Below are 25,186 nucleotides of genomic sequence, written 5' to 3'. Positions count from 1 at the left end.
CCTAACTGCTTCTAAATAGCAAAAAGCTACATAAAAGTATATTTTGAGTGAAGGAAGAGAGAAAGGAGGAAGAGTCTGGTAAAAGTAACTCCTTGAGGAAGAGAGAGAAAATTAAGAGTGATAAAATGAAGGTTATGAAAATTGCAGATATCTGGTCAAACCAGAATGTCAGGAGACCAGGTGAGGCCTTGCCTCTTTCACAATTGTACATGGGGCTGTTCTCATTCAAGCAGTCTTTTTTTTTTTTTTTTTTTTAGAGATGGGTTCTTGCTCTGTCGCTTAGGCTGGAGTGCAGTGGTACAAACATGGCTCACTGCAGTCTCAACATCCTAGGCTCAAGTTGTCCTCCCACCTCAGCCTCCTGAGTAGGCGGGACTACAGGCATGTGCCACCACCACCCAGCTAGTTTTTTTGTATTTTTTTGTAGAAACAGGGTTTCGCCATGTTTCCCAGGCTGGTCTGGAACTCTTGGACTCAAGCGATCCTCCCACCTCAGCTTCTCAGAGTGCTGGGATTATAGGTGTGAGCCACTGCTCCCAGCTGTATTTTTAAAACTTTTCTAAAATGTTCATTGCCAGCATTTTCTAAAGATGCACATGTGTAAGGATACTTAATAATTATTGGTACAAACTGTCTGCATATGTCCAAGAACTCACTTAGGAGGTAGTCTCTTATTGTGTAATTTATAATAATCAGTAATAAAAGCAATTGCAAAGCTGTATCCACTGAGCACGATACTGAGCACTAAGCATTAGGAGCTCAGTTAATGAATTCTCAGACAAACTGAAGGGAAGCAGATGAGCTATGCTGTTCTGGAAACATAGAATGCTCTCCTTTCTCTTCAAGCATCATTTTCCTCTAGCTCCTCTTATCTCCTCAATTCCCATGGATTAGGAGAAGTGTGTGATGCTGGGGGAGGAGTGTTAAAAATGTTCAGAATTGGCTGGGTACGGTGGCTCATGCCTGTAATCCCAGCACTTTGGGAGGCCGAGGCAGGCGGATCACGAGGTCAGGAGATCCACACCAGCCTGGTCAACATGGTGAACCCTGTCTCTACTAAAAATACAAAAATTAGCTGGGCGTGGTGGCACGTGCCTGTAATCCCAGCTACTCATGAGACTGAGGCACGAGAATCCCTTGAACCCAAGAAGCCGAGGTTGCAGTGAGCCGAGATCGCGCCACTACACTCCAACCTGGTGACAGAGTGAGACTCTGTCTCAAAAAAAAAAAAAAAAATTTTTTCAGAATCCGTTCAGAGTCACAGCACAGTCTATGCTGTAATTTCAAATAGGAATATGACAGTGTATTCTATTCCCCAAGACAGGGAATTTGTATATACTGAGCACATATACACTTATATTTTCTTTTTGTTGTCTCATATAATCAGTACATCTCCATTTTACAGATGAGGAAACTGAAATTCAGAGAGATAAAGGAACTTGTCTAAGGGAATATGGCTCAGAATATGCAAGTTTCAAACCCAGGTCTGTCTCACTACATTGCTTCATAGGTCATGTTGTTCTTCATCTACTGCCTTCTACCAACAAATTGGTTTTCCATTTAATTTGAATAAAGGAGCTTTTTTTTTTTTTTTAATTTTGTTAACTTGGTGTTACATAATTTCTTAACAAAGTCTCACATCTTGCTACTTTAACACTCACTGGGGCCAGGCTTAGCAGCTCGCCTCTGTAATCCCGGCACCTTGGGAGGCCAAGGTGGGAGGATGGCTGGAGCTCAGGAATTTGAGACCAGTCTGGGGAACATAGTGAAACCTTGTTTCAAGAAAGAAAGAAAGAAAGAAAGAAAGAAAGAAAGAAAGGAAGAAAGGAAGAAAGGAAGAAAGGAAGGAAGGAAGGAAGGAAGGAAGGAAGGAAGGAAGGAAGGAAGGAAGGAAGGAAGGGAAAGAGAGAGAGAGAGAGAGAGAGAGAGAAAGAAAGAAAGAAAGAAAGAAAGAAAGAAAGAAAGAAAGAAAGAAAGAAAGAAAGAAAGAAAGAAAGAAAGAAAGAAAATTAGCTGGGAATGTGGTGCAAGTCTGTACTCTCAGCTGCTAGGGAGGCTGAGGCAAGGGGATTGCCTGGGAGGCTGAAACTGCAGTGGACTGAGATTGCACCACTGCACCACTGTACTCCAGCCTGAGAGACACAGCAAGACCCTGTCTTTCAAAAAAAAAAAAAAAAAAAAACACACACACTCATTGGAGAGCTTCAGCATGTCTGATCAGGTAAAGCACTGCCTCCTAAGGTCATCCCTTAAACAATAAAATCTAGAAAAAGGGCACCAGGAGTTCACTACAGCTGGTACAGACAGTAAAAACACTCAATGAAGATTCTAATTTAGAAATAAAAGAAGAGAGGGACTGATATAAAGGCCATATCCTTTATGAGAATTACGGACATGTGGTGCCTGTTTACAGGATCAAGTACTTTTTCCCCCTGGTCTTTATAAGTCTTGGTTATGTAAATGGAGAAAATATCATGGTTAGAATTCTGTATATTAGTCACAGTTGGGAAACTCAAGACAAGATTTAGAAAATTATAACATTGGATTTTATAGCAGTAAAGCCACAACACAAGGCATAAAGCTACTATTATTTTAAAAAAAAAAAAAAAAAAAAAAAGAACTTCACACTATTGCCTCATCCACCCAGAAACTTCCATATAGAATGCTCTTACCACACTTGTGGTACACACATCCGGAGCCAAAGAGGAGCAGAACAGAGGGAAAAAAAAGAAATGGGAGTTTGTCTTATGATCTCGGGACTACAGTTTCTTTGTTCTGGGCCCTGGGAAGCAGTATGCTATAAGAAACTTTGTACTGAACATAGACGAAGGAGCTTCACTATCCCAGGATCCAGTGAAGAATCCTAAGCTACTTATTTATACTTGTTATAAAAAGATTACTTCAGAAGTAGAGACTAGACAAGTAGGGGTAACACTAGTGGTATAAATCACTTAGAAAGGTCTTTCAGTATTCCAGAAAGAAGCGTTGATGGCTAAAACTAAAGCAGTAGCAATGTGGATGCAGAAGAGATAGTCAATTTAAAAAGACAGATTTCAGGCCAGGCATGGTGCCTCATGACTATAATCCCAGCACTTTGGGAGCCTGAGGTGGGTGGATCACTTGAGTTTGAGACCAGCCTAACCAACGTGGCAAAACCCCATCTCTACTAAAAATACATAAAAAATCAGACAGGCGTGGTGGCACACGCCTGTAATCCTAGTTATTCGGGTCTCATGCTAAGGCGTGAGAATTGCTTGAACCCAGGAGATCTAGGCTACAGTGAGCCGAGATTGTGCCACTGCACTCCAGCATGGGTGAAAGAGTGAGACTCTGTCTCTAAATAAATAAGTAAAAATTAAATAAAAAGATAGAATTGAAAGGGTCTGATGGTTAATTGAGTATGTGTGACAGGAAAGAATTTAGTTTCATGATTTCAGATGTAGGTGACTGGGTAGATTGTGGTGCCATTCACAAAGATAAATGCACACAGAGGAATAGGCTTCAGGAGAAGAAGATGAATTCAGTTTTGGAAATATTGAATATCAGGGGAATAATCAAACAAATATGTCCAGAACACTGCTAGATGTAAAGGGATAGAGAACAAGATCTACGCTAAAGTTAACACGTTTGGAAGGAATCATACAGTATATAAGGTGTTTCAATTCCATGTAAGATAAAGCAAGTGCACTCTATCCTAGCTCTCCCACTGAATGCAACTGCAAAAAACACCAGCATAAAATGCATAGAGCAACTATCTGAACACTCCAAAAGTAAATGGTAGCAAGCAGATTGATGAGGAAGACCAGGCTTTGAAATATCACCCAACTGTAAAGCAGTTAAGTTTCTCAACTTTATCCTTCAGTAGCCCTTAAGCCTGGACTCAGATGTGCCTGAAACATGGCAGTGAGTATCAGCACAAACAGAGGAAGTTATAGGAGAAGTCCTGTAATTCAGAATCAAGAATAGGAAGACGTTTTCTTGTTGGCACCTAAAACTCCGAGGGAGGAGAACATTTCTCTATGATTAGAGGAATTGGAGTCCCGAAATGTATGGGGGAAAACCCCTATTCCTTTTTCTCTCACTCTGTTCTGCCTCTCGTTGGTTTCAGGTGTGGGCAGAGTTGCAGGAAGTTTGTAGCCAAAGAGTTGGCGGGTTAATAGTCCTAGATTTCTAGTTAGAGGACTGAAATCAGAGCCTCAGAGAGCCCAGAAGTATGGGGGAGATTATGGAGAAGGATCTTACAAAGTGACCCATAAATTTATTCATGGACACCTGAATTAACCCCAACCTGTGGATTGTGGATCTGATCTTAAATAGCCTATGAAGGGCTTTGAAAAGAAATGAAGAGATAAGACAATTTCCCAGGGCCTAGGCTGGCCACTGGGTGGCACATACATGGCATGGAGCACTGCAAAAGCTTTGAAAATGCAACTGACATGAAAACCACAACCCACAGAAGGCTCATTGGAACTTGCGACCTGAGCCAAACCAGGCTGACTAGCTGGTTGTTTCAAGAAAAAAGCATCTTCCCTGAGCAAATGAACTTCAACCTCAACCCTCTAGTGTGTTCCACGTCAGAAGAAGGCTTTAGAGCAGGGCAAACTCTTCTCTGTGACAATCCATTAGAAAGTCAGAATGCAGTATGGAATCATCACACATATTTTTCATCCAAGAAACCAGAGGAAAAAGAGCTGCAAGTCCTAAGAGAAAAAAAGCAAAATGACAGGAAATCACTGCGCAGTGGGGTTAAATGCACTGGCGTTGCAATTCCATGCTGAGTTCACAGGACTATTTCAAACAGCATTGCCTCATTCTACTTGGACTCAAATGCAGCAGCTCTGCAGGAGCCACACACTAAAGTATACATCTTAATTCGGCCTATGAAGTGACCTGCTCTGGTTATGTTCAAGGTAAAAGCACTTTGCTTCCCAGGGAGTCTTCATGTCTTCTATTTCCTCTGACAGGCTCCAGGCTGGCATTCTCTCTATGACAATGTTGCAGCAGTGATTTCTTCCTTGACTCTTTTTCCAGTAAACAAGTAGATTACCTCACTCTACCCCAAATGAAAATATCTGTTGTGCTTCATCATAATGAGAAATTATTGCCTTTTAGTAGATGCTGTCTATTGTTCATAGCATATTTCACCAATGCTTAAAATAAGATTCAAGAATTAGTTGTAGTCATTCTGTCTGCTGATGGCAGACATCCTAATTGATTTTGGCCTTAAAAGGCCAATGCAAAGCTTTCTTTGCCTAGTCATTGGCACAGTCTTTCCTTGTGACTCCATCTGAGCCCAACACAGCTAAGATAGATTACCGGTATTCCATTACTAAACTGGAAATTTTGTATTAGTCCAGTCAAATTCACACTCTACCTTTCACATCTTCCTAAGACCAAGAGACTGACTTTCATGAACTCAATCAACAAGTTCCCTTGCACTGTGGCTTCTACTAGATTTGGCCATTGGAAAATAGTAACAGATTGGAGGGCAGATGGAAGAGGGCTCAGGACCTTTATCCCCTGGCTCCCTCTCTCCTGGGCTAGAGTTTGGCAGTAGGTGTGCCCTCTACTGAAGACCACGCCCCTCTGGGGTAGTCCTCCTCCAGCTGCAGCTGCTTTCTCTGAGTACCATTACTGCTCCCTCTCCTTGCTCATTTAGTCCTAGATGGCTTTGAGTTCTGCCTCTCATGTGTGATTTTGGACAAGTTATTGCCTGCCTTTCTCCTTTCCATCCACCCTGGGATGGAGTGCAGCTTTTTCAAGGAGGAGATTAACAAAACAAAGGAAGGCTGGGTGCGGTGGCTCGCACCAGTAATCCCAGCACTTTGGGAGGCTGAGGCGGGTGGATCACCAGGTCAGGAGATCAAGACCATCCTGGCTAACACGGGGAAACCCCATCTCTACTAAAAATACAAAATATTAGCCAGGTGTGGTGGCGAGCGCCTGTAGTCCCAGCTACTTGGGAGGCTGAGCCAGGAGAATGGCGTGAACCCGGGAGGCGGAGCTTGCAGTGAGCCGAGATCGCGCCATTGAACTCCAGCCTGGGCGACAGAGCAAGACTCTGTTGAAAAAAAAAAAAAAAAAAAAAGGAAGTTCTGCAATAGATTAGTGGTTCTCCTTCTTTCCATGGAGTTTTTCTTTTCTTTCTTTTCTTTTTTTTTTTTTTGCTGTCCTTTTTGTTTTTCTTCTTTTGAGATAGGGTCTCACTCTGTCACCCAGGCTACAGTGAAGTGGCATGATCTCAGCTCACTGCAACCTCCAGCTCCTGGGCCCAGGCAATTCTCCTACCTCAGCTCCTCCAAGTAGCTGGGAAAACAGGTGCATGCCATCATGCCCAGCTAATTTTTGTATATTTTGTAGAGACAGGGTTTTGCCGTGTTGTACAGCCTGGTCTCGAACTCCTGAGCTCAAGTGATCTGCCCACCTTAGCCTCGCAAAGTGCTGGGATTACAGGAGTGAACCACTGAGGGATTTTTCTTTAAACAACCTACACACACTGTACGAGTAGGAGTGTAGGAATAATAACAAAATTACTATAATACACAACAGAAGGAGACCTATTCTGTAAGGTATCAAAGAACAAATCAGAGGAGTGGAGAGTCCACATCATGTTTGTAGGATCAGAATAACACTTCAGGCAGAAGAAAGCATTTTAAAATAGCCCCTCATTAAAATATGGGCCTTGGACAGGTAGATTAAGAAAGTGAAATTCCAAGAGGAGGAAACGTAATACAAGACTGAGAAAACAACTAACAAGTACAAAGGGAAAAACTCTTTTTAGATACGTGTCAGGAGAGGTAAGTCAAGAAAGAGTGATAAAAGGTACCAAGGTACCAAGTCATAGAGGGATTTTAATCAGGTTGGTAGGAAATTAATGCTATCTTCATAGACAAATGATTGATGAAGCCATGGATGGTTTTTGACCAGGGAAGCAGTATGTTCAGCACTACACTTAAAGATTAAGTCAGCAGTAATATCAGAACAGATTGGAGAAGAAAGAGGACAGACAGGGAGTCAAGAATGAGAAGCTGGGGACAACATCAAATTCTGCAAAAAGGTCAAGAAACAAATTAGAAGTGTTACAGGCCGGGCGTGGTGGCTCACGCCTGTAATCCCAGCACTTTAGGAGGCCGAGGCAGGCAGGTCACCTAAGGTCAGGAGATCAAGACCAGCTTGGTCAACATGGTGAAATCCCATCCCTACTAAAAGTACAAAAACTAGCTGGGTGTGGCTAATTAGCTGGCACCTGTAGTACCAGCTACCCAGGAAACTGAGGTGGCAGAATCGCTTGAACCCTGGAGGTGGAGGTTGCAGTGAGCTGAGATCATGCCACTGCACTCCACTCCAGCCTGAGTGACAGAGCGAGACACTATTTCAAAAAAAAAAAAAAAAAAAAGAGATGTTACAGAGTTTTAGGTAGCAACTTTAGTAGAGTGGGAGAATACCAAACTATATTACAAAGAGCAAGAGAGAACACTAATGGTTAAGACAAAAAAATATGAGTAATAACCTGTACAGGTATTAAGGCTTAGTCTTTGCTATTTTGGTTTCTTTTCTTGTCTTTTCTTTTTGAGACTGAGTTTCACTCTTGTTGCCCAGGCTGGAGTGCAATGGCACAATCTTAGCTTACCACAACCTCTGCCTCTTGGGTTCAAGCGATTCTCCTGCCTCAGCCTCCCAAGTAGCTGGGATTACAGGCATGCACCACCACGCCCGGCTAATTTTGTATTTTTAGTAGAGAGGAGGTTTCTCCATGTTGGTCAGGCTGGTCTTGAACTCCTGACCTCAGGTGATTTGCTTGCCTCAGCCTCCCAAAGTGCTGGGATTACAGGCGTGAGCTACCATACCCGGCTGTTTTGTTTGGTTTGGTTTTGTTCCTGAGACAGAGTTTCACTCCTGTTGCCCAGGCTGGAGTACAGTGGTGAGATCTCGGCTCACTGCAACCTCCGCCTCCTGGGTTCAAGCAATTCTCCTGCCTCAGCCTCCCAAATAGCTGGGATTACAGGCGCCAGTCACCATGCCCAGCTAATTTTTGTACTTTTGGTAGAGACGGGGTTTCGCCATGTTGGCCAGGCTGGTCTCGAACTCCTGACCTCAGGTGATCCGCTCGCCTCAGCCTCCCAAAGTGTTGGGATTACAGGCGTAAGCCACTGCGCCCGGCCTGTTTTTGTTTTTTTTTTTAAGACATGGAAAACATAAGCATGTTTTCAGGTTGAAAAGAAGGAAGTAGCAAAGGAGATATTGGTGACACAACGAAAGATGGTATAAAATATGGGACAAAAGGCACCAGACGAAGAAGACATGGGCTCAAGGACACATGGGGAGGAATCAACCTTGTCAAGAAGGAGGATGGTTTCCTACTCAAAGACTAAGGTTAAGTAAAGGAAAAAAGATTATTATGAGATAGCCCTGAAATTGAGAGAGTTTACATATTTTCTCAATGATTTTTGTTTTCTTCAAAAAGACTGTAAATTTATGATTTTCTTTGCATTCTAACAATGTCACAAGAAGGAAAGCATTAAACTAGTTGTCTGGAAGCAAAATTCCTTCTTGGGAAACTCTGATTTGACTGTGAGACCACTAACACAAGCTATGTCTTATTTTAACATACTGGCGAATCTCTACAGAAATATAGAGGACAAATTTCAGCCAATAGAATTATTTTAGATGACAAGTTTCTAGCCAAAGTCACAGCTGGTTATTAAAGGAACAAAAGGGGCTCCTTTATATATATATTTTTTCATTGCTGTTCATTTTCTTGACCCACAGACCAACCCGCACAGATACCCAGATATGCTAACAAGGTGTGCGCATTGAAGATCCTCTCAAAGACTTTAGGGAATTCTTTCTTTGCCTCTCCCTTACCTTTTCAAAGCTTAATTACATAAAGAAAAATGAGTATTAGCTTTCCACATGATTTCCATGAAAATTAGATATTGAGATCCTCAACACATCGCTGGTTTTATGACACTATCTAGCTAACATCATCTAGAGGAGATAAATGAGTATGCTGAGGAAATAAGCCCCTTCCCCCGATTTAATTTTTAATTTTTATGGGTACATAGTAGGTATATATACTTATGGGGTACATGACATATTTTGATACAGGCATATAGTGCATAATAATCACATCAGGGTAAATGGTGGATCCATCACCTCAAGCATTTATCATTTCTTTGCATTACAAACATTCCAGTTATACTCTTTTAGTTATTTTTAAATGTACAACAAATTATTGTTGACTGTAATCACCCTGTTGTGCAATCAAATACTGGTTCTTATTGATTCTAACTATGTTTTTGTACCCACCGCCTGATTTTAAAAAAGGATCTGTAGATAGGAGATTCCTACTCATTGAACATTTAAGGCTTTAGCAACAATGGTGACAGCACAACATCTCATCTAAAGGTGGGCTTAGTACATTTTACTTTGTAGTTAGTAAGACAAAGAGAGCTTCCTTTTCAAATATCGGGAGTACCTTTTTTAGATATGTGAACACATTCTGTGGAGTTTGCTTTTGGGAGAACTTTACACCAGGAACGATGGTTGCATATGTTACGTCAAATTTGCATTTTCTGATGAAGGAAGCTGCTCTTGAACAATGGCTTTCCAATTAGAGAGCACAAGGGGTTTAAGGAGATTTTTGTTTTTAACAGGCAACTGTTGTTGAAGGAATAAATATATGCAATAAAAAATTTCAAATGGAATTTTGAGACAAATGGCTACTGTTGAGATTCCTAATGGGAAGAAGGGTAAGCTTCTTCCTCTTACAAAAATACCAGGGAATTTCTGGGAATTAAAGAACTCTGAGCACAGTTCTGGCATCGGGAAGATTTTACATTGTCTGTGGCAAATGTCAAAGGCACTTTGATGTAAAAGCAAATATATGATAAGTATAGCAAATAGATCTGTAATGAGAAGGAGCTGAGCCTAGAGATCCAGCTTTTTTTAAAAGGCCTTTTTTTTTTCTTTTCTTTTCTTTTCTTTTTTTTTTTTGTAATAGCCTTTTCCAAAAAGTTGCAATCAGCACAAATTGCAAAATAAATCTGTGAGCCAGATGAGGCCACTATTGGGCATATTATTTATTCTTTTGTCATCAGATGAAGTAATGTTTTCTAAAGTAGACACACTCTTGCATAATAAATCACTTTCCCAGTTGGATGATTCTGCATAGATTAAGAGATCAGGATTACCAAGAATATCCTTCTCAAAAAGCCTGACACCATCAGGAGAAAGATGCATTTAGCTGCATTTATTTAAGCCAAATAAATTTATAGCATTCAAGTCTTTCTTCTAAAAACCATATTTTGTGGACCAATAGAACAGAATAGAGAACCCAGAAATAAATCCACGTATTTACAACCAACTGATTTTTGACAAGGGCACCAAGAACATACATTGGTGAAGGGACAACCACTTCAATATATGGTGCTGGGAAAACTGGGTATCCATCTGTAGAAGAAATAAACTAGACTTGCTCTATCTCTTGATATAAACAAAAAATCAACTCAAGATGGATTAAAGACTTAAATGTAAAACATGAAACTAGCAGAGGAAAACATAAGGGAAACACTTCAGAACTATGGACTAGGCAAAGATTTTATGGCTAAGACCCCAAAAGCATAGGCAACAAAACCAAAAATAGACAAATGGGATTATATTAAACTAGGAAGCTTCTCCACAGCAAAGCAGAGTGAAGAGCAATGCAGAGTGAAGACACAGCCTGTTGAATGGGAGGAATATTTGCAAACTATTCATCTGACAAGAAACAAATATGCAGAATATACCGGGAACTCAAACAACTCAACAATTAAAAAAAAAAAAACCGTTGAAAAATGGGCAAAGGACAAGAATAAGATATTTCTCAAAAGACATACAAATGCCCAACAGGTATATGAAAAAATGTTTGATGTCACTAATCAGGGAAATGCAAATCAAAACCACAATGAGATATCATTTTAACTCACTTATAATGGCTAATAGCAGACAAAACAATAACAGATGCTACTGAGAATGCAGAGAAAAGGGAACTTATACACTGTTGGTGGAAATGTAAATTAGTACAGTCATTATGGATGAAGATATCTCAAAAAAAAAAAAAAAAAAAGGTACCACACATGCAGTAAGAGTGCTATGTGGCTCTTCATGAGTGATGGGTACAGCCATCTGCACAGGGAAGTGCATCTTAGTCACCAAGCGATGGGGCAGAAAGGGGAAGAAGTGTAGGATACTGACACTGGTTATGTGGTTTGACACAGAGTTGGAAATTCTTTATTTTTCAGCTCTTTTAACCGTGGCAATTTAACTTCTGCCTCATAAGGTTGTTACCTTCACTTTATGGATCATAAATGGATTCACAAGAGGTTTACGAGAAGGAAGTGGCAGAGTTGGGCTTCAACACAAGGTCAATGTAGTCCCAAAGTCAATAGTCCTCTAAGTGTAGCACATTGAGTAGAGATTAAAGACTGTCAATATTCTAGCTTATCAGAAAGTGTTTTTAAAAATAGAAAAAAAGAAAAGAGAAGGCACAGGACTTCAGTAATTTTGCAGAAAATATGAAGGATAAAGAATCAAAGAATGTGACTTTACAAGGAAGAGAATAGGCAAGGGAGTGAGAGGGAGGCAACTGTTAGAAAGCATGCAGTAAGTACAAGATTGATCTTCCCAGAGGTTTTCTAATATAAGGGCAATACCATATATCCCACAGAACAATGATGAAGCAGCTGAAGAACCTCATAATACAGTTGTTGTATATCAGGGTGACCCACCTGACCCCAATCTGAGATAGCCAGTCTACCTCTTTGTGAAAATGATGAATCCTTTATAGGTTTATTACACAACTAGATAGGCACGGAGACAGTTTTGAGATTGCAAGTACAAGGAGGAGGACATATTACAAGAAGCTGGGGAAAGAGGGAAAGTTGTCAGTAAGGTGGATGAGGTGAGAGAGAAAGATAAGGACAATGGAGAAAAACAGTATCTGACTCAGACAGAAGAAGGTAGAAGTTTCTTTGTGTTTGTAAAAGACTTTAAGAGACCATGAAACCAAGCAGTGCTGCTTCAGGGCCCAGGTGAGAAAGCATGCTTGCTGTTAGAGAAGGGGCCATTCTCCCCCACACCCCATCTACTTCATTCCCTAAGAACTCAAAATGGTCATTGCAAAAGCCTGCTGTAACCAGCATAGCACCATTTTAATGCAGGGCACCAGAGGCCAGAACAAGATGCTGTGAAGAGGAGGATAGAGGAAAATACGATTGGTTCAATTGGTGAGCACAAATGAAACTTCAGGAAATATTCCGGGCACGGAGGCTCATGCCTGTAATCCCAGCACTTTGGGAGGCTGAGGCGGGTGGATCACCTGAAGTCAGGAGTTCAAGATCAGCCTGGACAACATGGTGAAACCCTGTCTCTACTAAAAATATAAAAATTAGCGAGGCATGGTGGCAGGTGCCTGTGATCCCAACTACTTGGGATGCTGAGGCAGGAGAATAGCTTGAGCCCGGGAGGCGGAGGTTGCAGTGAGCCAAAATTGCGCCACTGTGTTCCAGCCTGGGCAACAAGACTCTGTTTCAAAAAAGAAAGAAAAGAAAAGAAAAGAAAAGAAAAGAAAAGAAAAGAAAAAAGAAAAGGAAAGGAAAGGAAAGGAAAGGAAAGGAAAGGAAAGGAAAAAAAAGAAAAGAAAAGAAAAAGAAAGAAAGAAACTTGAGGAAATAACCAAAGGCGCTTTTAAGAGGTGAATTAAATCCTATGTAAGGCTGGATACGGTGGCTCATGCCTGTAATCCTAGCACTCTGGGAGGCCAAGGCGGACGGATCACGAGGTTAGGAGATCAAGACCATCCTGGCTAACATGGTGAAACCCCGTCTCTGCTAAAAATATAGAAAATTAGCCGTGTGTGGTGGCAGGCGCCTGTAGTCCCAGCTACTCGGGAGAATGGTGTGAACCCGGGAGGTGGAGCTTGCAGTGAGCCACGATCTTGCCACTGCACTCCAGCCTGGGTGACAGAGCCAGAATGTCTCCATAAAAAAAAAAAAAAAATCCTACATAAACAGGAAAGAACTAAGATTTGATATCATATGTATTATTATTATTAATGTGGCCTCGCTGGAACCTATAAACAATGATTTTTGAGTTATTAAGCTTATATAGGATGAAGAAGGAGTAAGTGATACAGAAAAGGATATGAAAAAGAAGAAACTCGATGAAAAATATTATTTTCTTTTCCCAAAGAAAATAAAAAACATCCAAATGAAATGGATTTCTTTGGAAGGTTTGCTATCATTGGACATTTTCAAGTGCATGTTGATGACTATTTGAGAGAAATTCTAAGGAAATTCTATCTATTTCCACAGACCTGTAAGTCCTTCTTAATACCTCCCCCTCTCAGATTCCAATCCATTACTAGATCCGATTGATTTTACCTCTGTGTGAAAGACCAGATGCTTGGATGAGTTGGCCTTCAGAACCGCTTCCATTCTGAACTAGTATTTTGTGTACATTCTGTTATACAATCCTCTTGGAAAGGCCAAGAACGTTTGTTCTCTCAAGCTACATTCCATAATACTACAAATCACAAAATTTTCATTTCAAATACAAAGTAGACCCCAATCATCAACTTTTTTTTTATTCAGTTAGTTAGACCATTTAATTCCTTAACACACATAATTTGATCCACTGATACTTAAGGGATCAATCAAGTGTTTCTAGCCCCAATACTAGCCATTATATTCTTGAGAGCATAGGATCATATTCAGCATATATAATGCAGTTTTCCATGTTGCCAACTCCCATTCTCTGAACATTACCAACGACAAGATCCCTGTGTAACCCATATTTAGACTCATAGAATAGCGGGACAATGAGAAATCTTTCCGCAATCCACACTTTAGTGTTTCCCATGAGCCAAGTGCAATGGTTCAATTACATCAGGATTTCTATTTCAAAATCGGGGTGCCAACCCACAGGGCTGGACAGGGAATTTGTTACACTGAGAACTTTTTAGATGGAAAGAATTGTTCTTACCACATCTGCTTTAAGTAGTAAAACTAGTTTCCTTTCAGAGAAGGGAATGACTTTTTTTTTTTTTTTTTGAGACAGGGTCTCACCCAGGCTGGAGTGTGGAGTGCAGTGGCATGATCATGGCTCACTGCAGCCTTGACATCTGAGGCTCAAGCAATCCTCCTACCTCACCTCAGGCTCCCAAGTAGCTGGGACTATAGGTGCGTACCACAGTGCTCAGCTGATTTCTGTTTTTTGGTTGTTGTTTTGTTTGTTTGTTTGTTTGTTTAGAGAGAGGGTTCTGCCATGTTGCCCAGGCTGGGGTCAAATTCCTGGGCTCAAGTGATCCGCCTGCCTTGGCCTCCCAAAGTGCTAGGATTACAGGCCTGAGCCACCATGCCCAACCTGAAGGAATTATCCTTTAAGTGCTAGGATGTCAATTATGGATACTTCCTAGGTTATTTCGAGGGAAAGAATTGACATTCTGGAAGAAAACCCCCTCACTCTTCTAAGTGTTTTACCATCTATTTTCTTCTTTCACTATTTCTATTTTGAAAGAAATTCAAGAAGGCAGGTAGCCCTTAATTCTCTATATCTCTTCACATTTCCTTTGCTTTTAAATCAAGAAACGAATCTTCAAAAACTAAGCTTAGAACACTTTACACAGTGTGGGCTACATATTTTCTGGCCTGGCAACTGCTAGGTATGGCCTCAGTGAAGTCAAAATTTAGTACATATTAAAGCAGAGAAAGCTGAAAAACAGCACTCTTCCCATCCCACATACACACTTAGAAGAACTTTTCACATGGATGTCAAAATCATCCAAGAAATTCTCACCCATCTATTGCTCCCTTCAAATAAAGGGTTCTGCCCCAGTCAAATTTTTTTTTATTATTGTCAAAGTTGAACTGAGGCTACAGTGCCTCAAAATTCCATAATGCCTCATACTTTCTTAAGGAATCTCACATACATAATTTTATTTAGATAAGCAATTTATCCGAATATTGTAGCAAGATCAATATGTAAAGATATGAGACATATGAATTTTGCCAAAGGAAGTTTGAGAGAAATAGTAGGTTAGAGGGCCCTCAAAGCAAATGGTACATTTTCCATTTAAAAATCATTCCTGAGGTCCCCCCAGGTGTGGTGGCTCATGCCTATAATCCCAGCACTTTAGCACTTTGGGAGGCCGAGGTGGGTGGATCATGAGGTCAGGAGTTCAAGACCAGCCTGGCCAACATGGTGAAACCCCATCTCTACTAAAAATACAAAAGTTAGCTGGGCATGGTAGCGCATGCCTGTAATTCCAGCACTTTGGGAGGCTGAGGCGGGTGGATCACAAGGTCAGGAGTTCGAGACCAGCCTGGCCAAAATAGTGAAACCCTGTCTCTATTAAAAATACAAAAATTAGCCGGGCATGTTGGCAGGCGCCTATAGTCCCAGCTACTTGGGAGGCTGAGACAGGAGAATTGCTTGAACCCAGGAGGCAGAGGTTGCAGTGAGCCGAGATTGTGCCACTGCACTCCAGCCTGGGCGACATAGTGAGACCCTGTCTCAAAAAGAAAAAAAAAAAAATCATTCCTGGAGTTCCCACTACTTGTCAGCCTTTTTCTTCCACACTATTTCACATGGATAATTTGTCTTTAAGCACCCCTAACCAGCCTCTTTATATTTCCTTTCTTCTCACTTGTAATCCTGCCTCTTTGCTGTCCCTATGAAAATTCACTCTAAAAATATGACTAGCTATGAATCATTTCATTCTTGACTATATATGTTAGCCATCACAGCAAGATTTTCATTTGCAGGGTCACCCTGTCAGTGGAGAATGATGGTTGTGAAGTCAATTAAAGGAATCTAGCTTCACTTAAACAGAAGTATTAATATGGTCAGGGGTCTTCGTAGACAGCAAGGTCCTAATGCTTCTGCCTGCAGCTAAGACACTGCTTAAGAACATCAACAGTGTTTTTGCGCTTTGGTTCTCAAGCAAAAGATGAAGGAACAGTCTATGTCTTTAAATAATTAAGATAATTACTGCTGCTTAGTGATCACTCACCACGTACTGGCCACTCTTCCAAGGGCTTTACCTGTTTTAACGCATTGATTTTTACAGAAAAGCCTTATGAAGTAGGTACTATTATTATCTCCATTTACAAGGAAGAAGCTGAGGCACAGGAGGGTAACTTGTCCAGGGTCTCACAGCTGGTAAGCTGCTGAGCTGCGATTTGAACCCAGGTGCTTTGACCCAGAGCCCTGGCTCTTGAAATTCCTTACAGGACTGCTTGGGGACAATAGGTCTCATTCAGAAAACACGCCTACTCATTCACTACTTCCTCTTCTTTCAGAATATGGAGCACTCACACCATGTACAACTGGTTTAAGACTGATCAATCTTCACATGAGATGGTTTCTACCAGGGCAGGGCAAATTAAGGAAAAAGCAGTGTCAGAAGGCTTGGACTCAAGTCCAGCTTTGCCAATTACTAACAGTACTCTTGTGCAAGTCACTTAACCTCTTTGCACCTCAGTGTCCTCATCTGTAAAAATGCCTTTTGTTCTCCTTACTTGCAGTGCAATTCCATAGTCCCCCCTGCAAAGAAATGAAACCCACTCACCAAATTAATTTTCTAGGTAGACAGTAAATTCAGGGCACAAATAGGATCAGAACCCAGATTTCCAGAGCCAAAAGAGATACTACAAGACAGTAAGGGGTGAAAACAGGCAAAGGAAATGGTGTAAGAAATTTAGATATGAGAAGGCTGGGTGCAGTGGTTCACGCCTGTAATCCCAGCACTTTAGGAGGCTGAGGCAGGTGGATCACTTGAGATCAGGAGTTTGAGACCAGCCTGACCAACAGCGTGAAACCCTGTCTCTATTAACAATACAAAAAAAATTAGCCAGGCATGGTGGCGCATGCTTGTAATCTCAGCTACTTGGGAGGCTGAGGCAGGAGAATTGCTTGAACCCAGGAGGCAGAGGTCGCAGTGAGCTGAGATTGTGCCATTGGACTCCAGCCTGGGCAACAAGAGTGAAACTCTGTCTCAAAAAAGAAAAGAAATGTAAATATGAGGCATCTACGGGCAGGAAGAAGTCAATCCTTCATCAGGAATACAAAAAACTAGAAAAAAAGCAAATGAAGTATCAAAAATCAGTAACAGCACTGAATGTAAAAAAAATTTCAATGAATGAAAAATGAATGAACTAATCGATGCATATTATTTCCACTTCTATTCTGGAAGAACATTCACTGTTAGCTTAAATGAGACCCAGGACACACTCACCTCTCCACTCCAGCACTTCCAAGGCTTTTCCGTCTGCTTTGATCCAAACATTATTTGCACTTAACATGTACCCTCTGAGGAGGTGCCTTTAATCACTCCCTCCTGGCCTGTGTATAAAGGCAAAAATTTTCAACTTGAGACTGTCTTGGGCTTTTATCTGCCAGTCTCAATGGTTTATGATGTCTCCATATCCTGCTCTGGGTCTCAAGTCTGTTTAGCTACCTCTGTTAGATTGCTTTGTCCAATCCTAACCATGCACATGAACTTACACTTTTGATTTCCTTGAGGCCCATGCCTCACAGTCTCTAGGGCAAGGGTTTCCTACCCTCCTTACCCCCTAGCACAGCTTTAGGACTATACTGCCACGGTTAAAATCCCAGTTCTTCCACTTAGCATATTACATAGTTATGTAATCTTTGCGAGCCCTAATTTCTAATCCCTAAAGTTAGTCAATACCTGATAGATACACTGGCATTTAGAATACAGTGACTGGTACATAGTAGGCGCTATATAAGTAGTTGCCACTATTATGTGCTGCAGACCCTCATTATCCAAGAATACAATCCCAATACGCCCTGTATTCTTTTGGCAATGAACCTTTTGCAATGTATTGTTCCTCTTTGATCAAAGGCTCTCTAGAGGGAAGACTGTCATTGTCACCATCTTTGTATTCCCTGCAGTACATAAAACATGACACATATTCAGTAAATAGTGGATTAGAATGTAATTATCTAAAGAAACAAATCCAACCTGCATCTCTGCCTGAAAATCCAAGCATATTATTATTTGTAGCCAGCAATAATGATTAATGATAGCTTGATCTTTACTTTCCAATAAACACAACAATTAAAGTAGATAATAAACTCATAATTAGGAACAAAATTGGCTTCCCACCATTGAACATATATCAAGGAGAAAAAAATATGAAAAGTATAAAAATTCAGTAAGAGAATAAAATAATAAATTGATACCAAACTTTCCATTAAAAAATCAAATTTAAATGGCAGTACGGAATGTGAAAAGAAAAAAATTTTTGATGCTCTCAGATACTAAACAATGGAAAAAATGGATCTATGAAATGTTGATCCATCCCTGATAGGAAAATGAAAGGTATGATTTCAGGATTCTAACATAAACTGAAAAAAATATAGTTTTGCTCTTCCCTTTGCCGGAACTGCCCCTGAATCTTTATGACTCAATCTGGTACTACCTTCAGGTATCTTCTCAAATGATGCCTCATTAGAAAGGCTTCCTTGGTCACCCAATTTAACACAGTGCCCACGGCCACCATCACTGTTGAGTCCCTTTCCCTGAGGCATCTGTCTCCATGGAACTTGCCACCTGCCATATTATATGTCTAATGGTTACATTCTGTCTCTCCCCACAACTATAGAATGTAACTGTCATGAAAAGAGTTTTGTTCACTGCCATGTCCTATGTTTCAGAGATTAACTAGAAAATCATGGGTGATCAATAAAAATCTGTCCAACGAGTGAATCACTTATTAATACAAATATTAACAAATATATACGGAAAGTGTTTAAAATAGTGCCTGGCACATAGTGGGCCCAGTTAGCTATTTATAATAAGAATAGAAATAGTAGCATTCCTTCCTTGATTCTTTTTGATTGATTGGTAACAAAAGTCTTCTGCCTTGAGTGACTAGAAAAAAGTAGAAAGCCTTAGATAAGTAAGGAGCTGGGAGGCAGCTTTGAAATCAGGAGCGGAAATACTTACTTTATTTAGGGGACAGCTGGAATTTACTAATCTGCTCTGTAGTACAGCATGGTCAAAGAGCAGCTTTAGTGGAATTAACATAACAACGTGGGAGGAAGAACAAGGCGGGAATCAGAACGCTGTGGGTAAAAACATTGCTTGGAAGCCCACGGCCAGAGCGCAACGTGTCAGTGAGCAGAAGCTACCGCCATGACTCAGTCCACCTTCTTACCTAGATCAGCCTTCGCCTGGGCAGGGTCCAGATGCGGAGATGTGAAAAACGTGATGCCACCAGGCCTGTGTAAAAAAAGAAAATCAAGGCTTACCTGAAGTAATTTGCACATTAGGTGCGTATGTGTTGCTATGTTTCTTATATTTATTAGGTAGCTTATTTGAAGGGGCTTTCAGAAATTGGGGATCACAACGCTGAGCCTTTAAGGTCGTCTGGAGTAAGTCTAGGGAACAGACGATCCTGCCTCTTCCATGAGATAACCCTAATCTCCCACCTAAACTACTGCATAGTATAGGGTAACCAACCATGCCTATGATTGAAGAGTTTCCAGGATGCAGACATTTCAGTGCTGAAACCAGCAAAGTTGCAGGCAAGTCAGTACCAGTTGGCCATCCTGTATCCTTGTAAGCCTGCGTATGCTCATCTACTTAGTGTTCACACTGCAATGAGAGCAATCATTTAAAACAAATCTGGCCACATCGTGCCTCAGTTAGTCACACACAGCCAGATCTCTTCAGAGGCTCTCCTGCTGCTTTTTCTTTTTCTTTCTTTTCTTTTTTTTTTTTTTCAAGACAGAGTCTCGCTCTGATCGCCCAGACTGAAGTGCAGTGGTGTGATCGCGGCTCACTGCAACCTCCGCCTCCAGGGTTTCAGCCATTCATCTGCCTCAGCCTCCTGAGTAGCTGGGATTACAGGCAAGTGCCACCACACTCAGCTAATTTTTGTATTTTTAGTAAAGAGGGACTTCACCATGTTGCCCAGGGTCGTCTCGAACTCCTGACCTCAAGTGATCAGCCTTGGCCTCCCAAAGTGCTGGGATTATAGGTATGAGCCACCACGTCTGGCCTCTCCTGCTCTTAAGACAGATTTTAGCTCTTATCATGGCCTGAAAGGCTCCATGCGGTCGGGCCCCTGTTGATTTTTCCGGCTTAATTTTTGCACCATGCCCCAGCCAGTTCCCTTTTGGGGGCTCACATAAGGCCACTCCCTTCTGCTGTAAGGGTTCCTTGCATGGTGTTCCTCCTGCATGGAATATGATACCCATCTGTCTTTCACATAGTTTTGCTGCTAAAAAATTTTCAGATCGTTTTACTCCTAAACTGTTTTCATATAGCAGCTCCATAACTGTCACTTTTTCTGGAAGTCTCTCCTGCCTCTTCTGAGCAGACAAACCCTCTCCCATGGCCTTTGGGAGCTGTAGCCACTGTTGTCAGTGCCCACCGTATACCCTTGACGTCACCTCCACACACCAAAAGCTGCTCGCTGCCAACACCTGTGACTTTCTGCCCGATGGCTTTTTTCTGCACGTGGAAGCACCTTCCCCAGCACACAGGATGGCATCAGATGAGATTAGAGCAATGGGTAGGAGTCAGATCAGGGAGACTTTCGGGGCTGTGATATAGAGTCCAAATTTTATTCTAAGTTCAATGGAGGGCTATTGAAGAGTTTTACACTGGGGAGAGACAAGATCTGATTATATTCTTTCCTTTCTTTTCTTTTCTTTTCTTTTTTTTTTTTTTTTTTTTGAGATGGAATTTCCCTCTTACTGCCCAGGCTGGAGTGCAATGGCATGATCTCAGCTCACTGCAACCTCTGCCTCTCAGATTAAAGTGATTCTCCTTCCTCAGCCTCCTGAGTAGCTGGGATTACAGATGCCTGCCACCACACCTGGCTAATATTTTGTATTTTTAGTAGAGATGGAGTTTCACCATGTTGGCCAGGCTGCTCTGAAACTCCTGACCTCAGGTGATCTACCTGCCTCAGCCTCCCAAAGTGCTGGGATTACAGGTATGAACCACCATACCCGGCCCATGATTATATTCTTAAAAGGTCACTCAGACTGCCATATGGAGAATAGATTGCAAAAGGGCAGATCTGGAAGCAGAGAGAGGCCAGTTGGGAGGTTAATGTAAGAGCCAAGATTATTTTTCTAGACAGAATCACTGGCAGTACAACTGAAAGCATAATAAAAAGTGGCTTTTTGTAACAGCAGCAGGAGCCTTCAAGTCTAGGGTTAGCTGCAGAAAGCAACTTACCTGAGAGGCCCTCTGAAGTCTGGCTCATTCAAGTGGGTTCTTAGAAACGGGTGAAAATCTTACTCTTTGCATGCATAAAGCAGGGATAATGAAAAAAAAAAGTTTGAGAAACACTGTCCTAGAATCTCAAGCAGGCTGTCGGCTCATTTGTAGGGCTATCCATTGCTCTTAAGCTGGCCTGGAATGGCCCCTGGCCTCCTGGACTAATAGCCCTAAACCTGCCCTATCACCTCACATTTCTTCGGCTCCGTACAGACACTGACTAATTCACCTACTCAGTGGGAAGATGGTCCAGTAAGATAAGATGGTCTATTTTCAAGTCAGCCTCTCTAAACACAGATACTCCTGTTTGGACACCCTCGAGGTACACAAGTGAAGGAAGGAAGTGTTAGGAGTTGCATAGGGTAATGCAGATACCATGCATCTCAGCGGGATCTCTCCTTCCAGGTTTCATGCTTCTCTTTCTGCCTAGGCGCCATCTACCTTTCACCGGATGAATTCCTATGTTTTCAACAGAGCCCAACCACAAATGTCACCTACCCCGGAAATCCAGGAGGAAAAAATATTATTCCTTTTTTTGAGCATCCAAAGCACTCTACAAAAATAGCATTAACAGCTACTATTACTTGAGCACTTGTGGCAGGCATTGTGATCAACATTTTACCTGAATTATTTCATTTAATTCCCCCATTGTTAACCCCTTTCTACAGATAGGAAACTGGGGCTTAGAGCAGCGATGGGGCTTTGCTCAATGTCAGAAAACTAATGAATGGTACAATGAAGATTCAATACCAAGCAGCCTCTTCCCCTCTAGACCTTAAATACACCGTCCTATGACTTACACCACTGTATTATAATCAGCAGTTCACGTGCCTCTTTCCTCTATTACTTCCACCATAAATGACCAAGGCCTGCTGTCATGAAAAGAGAATGACTTTTACAATCAAACCCTGCTGTATCACTTTAGGATATTACTTACTGAGACTCAGCTTCCTCATTTATAGAATGGAGAAAAGAAATGCCTACCTAATAGGTTGTTGTCAGTTAAAATTAGATAGAACTTTTAATGCACTTACCACAGTCAATGGCACATAAACGCTCATTCAATTAAACAAGTATTATTTGAGGGCCTGTGGAATGCCAGTCCTTACGATGGACACTGAGGATACAGAAATACCAAAATGTCTCTCATAGAGCTAACATACGAGAAATTTAATACATGTTCATTGCTCTTACTTCTTGAGGACAGAGACTGTGTGTTACTCAACATCAAATTTCTGTAGTTCAATCATGCCTAGCACAGAGTAGACACTCAATAACATTTTAGTGAATTAGTAATAATGGGTTACATAATTTCATAGACCCAAAGTAGTGGGGATTATGAATGACTGTGTCAAATTGGTGGGTTGACATTTATCAAACAGTAGGAAGAACTGAAAGCAAAGTGCAAAAATAGCATACCCAGAGGCTATATGCACTAAATTCATTTAAGCATAGAGCTACTACTGAATAACTCTCAAAATATTCTCAGGACAAAATGGAAAGTTATAACCTGAACAATATAGAAATAATAACACATCTAATACTCAGGAGGTGGGGATAAAAGGTGGGGAGGAAGTTTCAAAAGTGTTACTCTTTCAAGAAAGAAAGTCAACTGATATTGTCTAAAGAAGACAGTAATTTATAAAAACAGCAGTATAATCACAATGACTTTAACTTCATGATACTTTTTTTGGCCAGAGAAATTTTTTAAAAATATATGTGTCTCAAGGATATATCTTGAAATAAGGTAAACTTATTGGTTTGACCATTCTTTTAGTTTCAGTTCAGTTTCTTTTTATTGCTTGAAATTCAAGAAAAACTAATGTATTGTTTTTGTTATAAATAGCATCGCTATTCACTTTTATAAAAGCATTTCCACCTAACCATCCATGCAGGTAGATTCATAGGGACACAGACAGACAGCTGTCTGAAATGATATTACCTAAGGTTAACAATCGGAATGATAGTATTTGAGATTATTTTTAAAGTTTATCTTTGTAACGTAATACCTTATATGAATTCTTGTAATCAACATACATCATTTTTTAAAAAAGTATTTCCTACACTTTCTAAAGAACAAATATGGCAAGATGTAGTTAATTCTTCCTGCTAGGAATATAGATCATTGTTATTTTATTCTTTTTTACGTTTCAAAAATGATTTAAAAAAATTCACATCAGACTCTACATCCATGAGTAAATTTCTTCCCTTTTAATTTAGATCTTTTTTTTTTTTTTTTTTTTTTTTTTTCCCCCTGAGACAGTCTCACTCCTTCACCCAGGCTGAAATGCAGTGGTACAATCTCAGCTCACTGCAACCTCCGCCTCCCAGGTTCAAGCAATTCTTGTGCCTCGGCCTCTCAAGCAGCTGGGATTACAGGCAGGCGCCACCACACCCAGCTAATTTTCATATTTTTAGTAGAGATAGGGTTTCACTATGTCGGCCAGACTGGTCTCAAACTCTTGACCTCAAGTGATCGGCCCACCTCGGCCTCCCAAAATGCTGGCGTTACAAGTGAGAACCACCGTGCCCAGCTATAATTTAGACCTTTTTTTTTTACTTATGTTGCAAATCATATCCTGAAAATTACTTGAGAATCCAGTTGACAAAGCAGAAAAGACTGTATTATTTTGAATGCTCTTTAGAAATGTAATCCGCTTAATAAAGAGCTAATTAATATGCTATGTTATATGGGTGCTTACATTGTTAAAGGTTTTTACATAAAGAGCGAGAGATTATGAAAAGCTTCATGACATCACACTATGTCTAATGGGGTCGTTAAGATCAGGATTTTCAAACTAAGTGGATTTCTTGTCCTTCTTGTTTAAAGCGTGATTATTGAATGTTAGCATCTGCTTGCTGTGGTAAATGACAAACTAGAGTAATCCAGTTCTTACCCCCAAGTTAAGAACCATAATTTAAAATACACAACAGTTGCATAGCCGTAATGTTTTGGAGGTTGTCGATAAAATACCTGAGCTACCTGTTTAGGTGCCATGGCAATATCTTTTTTCATTTATTTGGGAAAAGTTTGGGAGAAAAGTTGGTACTCCTACTGAGTCCTTAAAATAATTCAAGGAGTCTATTGCTTCTTGTAGAAATTCAGTACTCTCTGGGTTTTGTATTATTATGTTAATATTATGGAAGATGTTTTCTATTTGAGTGAAACACTGCCTGTGAAAATTTTAATTACTGTTAATTCCAATTTAGAGAATAGAAAGTAAATTTTTGTTTCCTTTACTTTTTAGAAATGTCTTCTTTCAATGAAAATTTGTATTCATTATTTTTTTTAATGAAATAAGAATTTTTTTCTTTTTTTTTTTTTTCAGACTTTCACTCTTGTTGCCCAGGCTGGAGTGCAGTGGCACGATCTTGGCTCACTGCAACCTCTGCCTTCCAGGTTCAAGCGATTCTCCAGCCTCAGCCTCCCGAGTAGCTGAGATTACAGGCATGTGCCACCACACCCAGCTAATTTTGTACTTTTAGTAGAGACAGGGTTTCACCATGTTGGCCAGGCTGGTCTCGAACTCCTGACCTCAGGTGATCCTCTCACCTCGGCCTCCCAAAGAGCTGGGACTATAGACATGAGCCCCTGTGCCCAGTCAGGAAGAAGTTTTTTATAAAACTATATTCATGAAATGCTTTTGTGCCTATTAAATTCTATAAAAATGTAGGTTGGAATTTCTGGTCTACGAGTTAATAATAGTCACAGGGAAAATGATGGAATCTTAGATTTAAAGAAAACTTAGACGTTATTCATCTCATCCCACCTCCTTCCCAAGGCTGGGCCCTCTCCTTCAGTGTAACCCTTGTGAATGGTTCTCCAGTCTCACCTTGAGCTCTGCTATTGCAAAGAGTTCTCTGCCTCAAAAGGAAACCTCACGG

The 25,186-nt window shown here is 40.8% G+C and overlaps 1 protein-coding gene and 1 long non-coding RNA gene across 14 annotated transcripts in view; one reads left to right on the top strand and one right to left on the bottom strand.

The window, feature by feature from the left end:
- Nucleotides 1–25,186, bottom strand: part of LOC105467273 (formin 1) — a 468,877-nt gene that overhangs the window by 435,500 nt on the left and 8,191 nt on the right. For 12 of the 13 annotated variants that reach the window (XR_011606208.1, XR_011606209.1, XR_011606210.1 and 9 more), the window contains one exon: nucleotides 19,224–19,288. The gene's annotated coding sequence lies outside the window, so the exon portion shown is untranslated. Of the gene's footprint in view, nucleotides 1–17,275; nucleotides 17,383–19,223; nucleotides 19,289–25,186 lie in introns of those variants that run through there. The other variant, XM_071067174.1, reaches the window with a different exon arrangement.
- Nucleotides 1–25,186, top strand: part of LOC139355488 (uncharacterized) — a 34,439-nt gene that overhangs the window by 2,005 nt on the left and 7,248 nt on the right. The window lies entirely within an intron of this gene.

This window comes from Macaca nemestrina, chromosome 7, assembly GCF_043159975.1.
Source record: "Macaca nemestrina isolate mMacNem1 chromosome 7, mMacNem.hap1, whole genome shotgun sequence".
NCBI classification, from domain to species: domain Eukaryota; kingdom Metazoa; phylum Chordata; class Mammalia; order Primates; family Cercopithecidae; genus Macaca; species Macaca nemestrina.
Note: the sequence above shows the minus strand (reverse complement) of the source record. Positions and strands in the feature narration are given on the sequence as shown.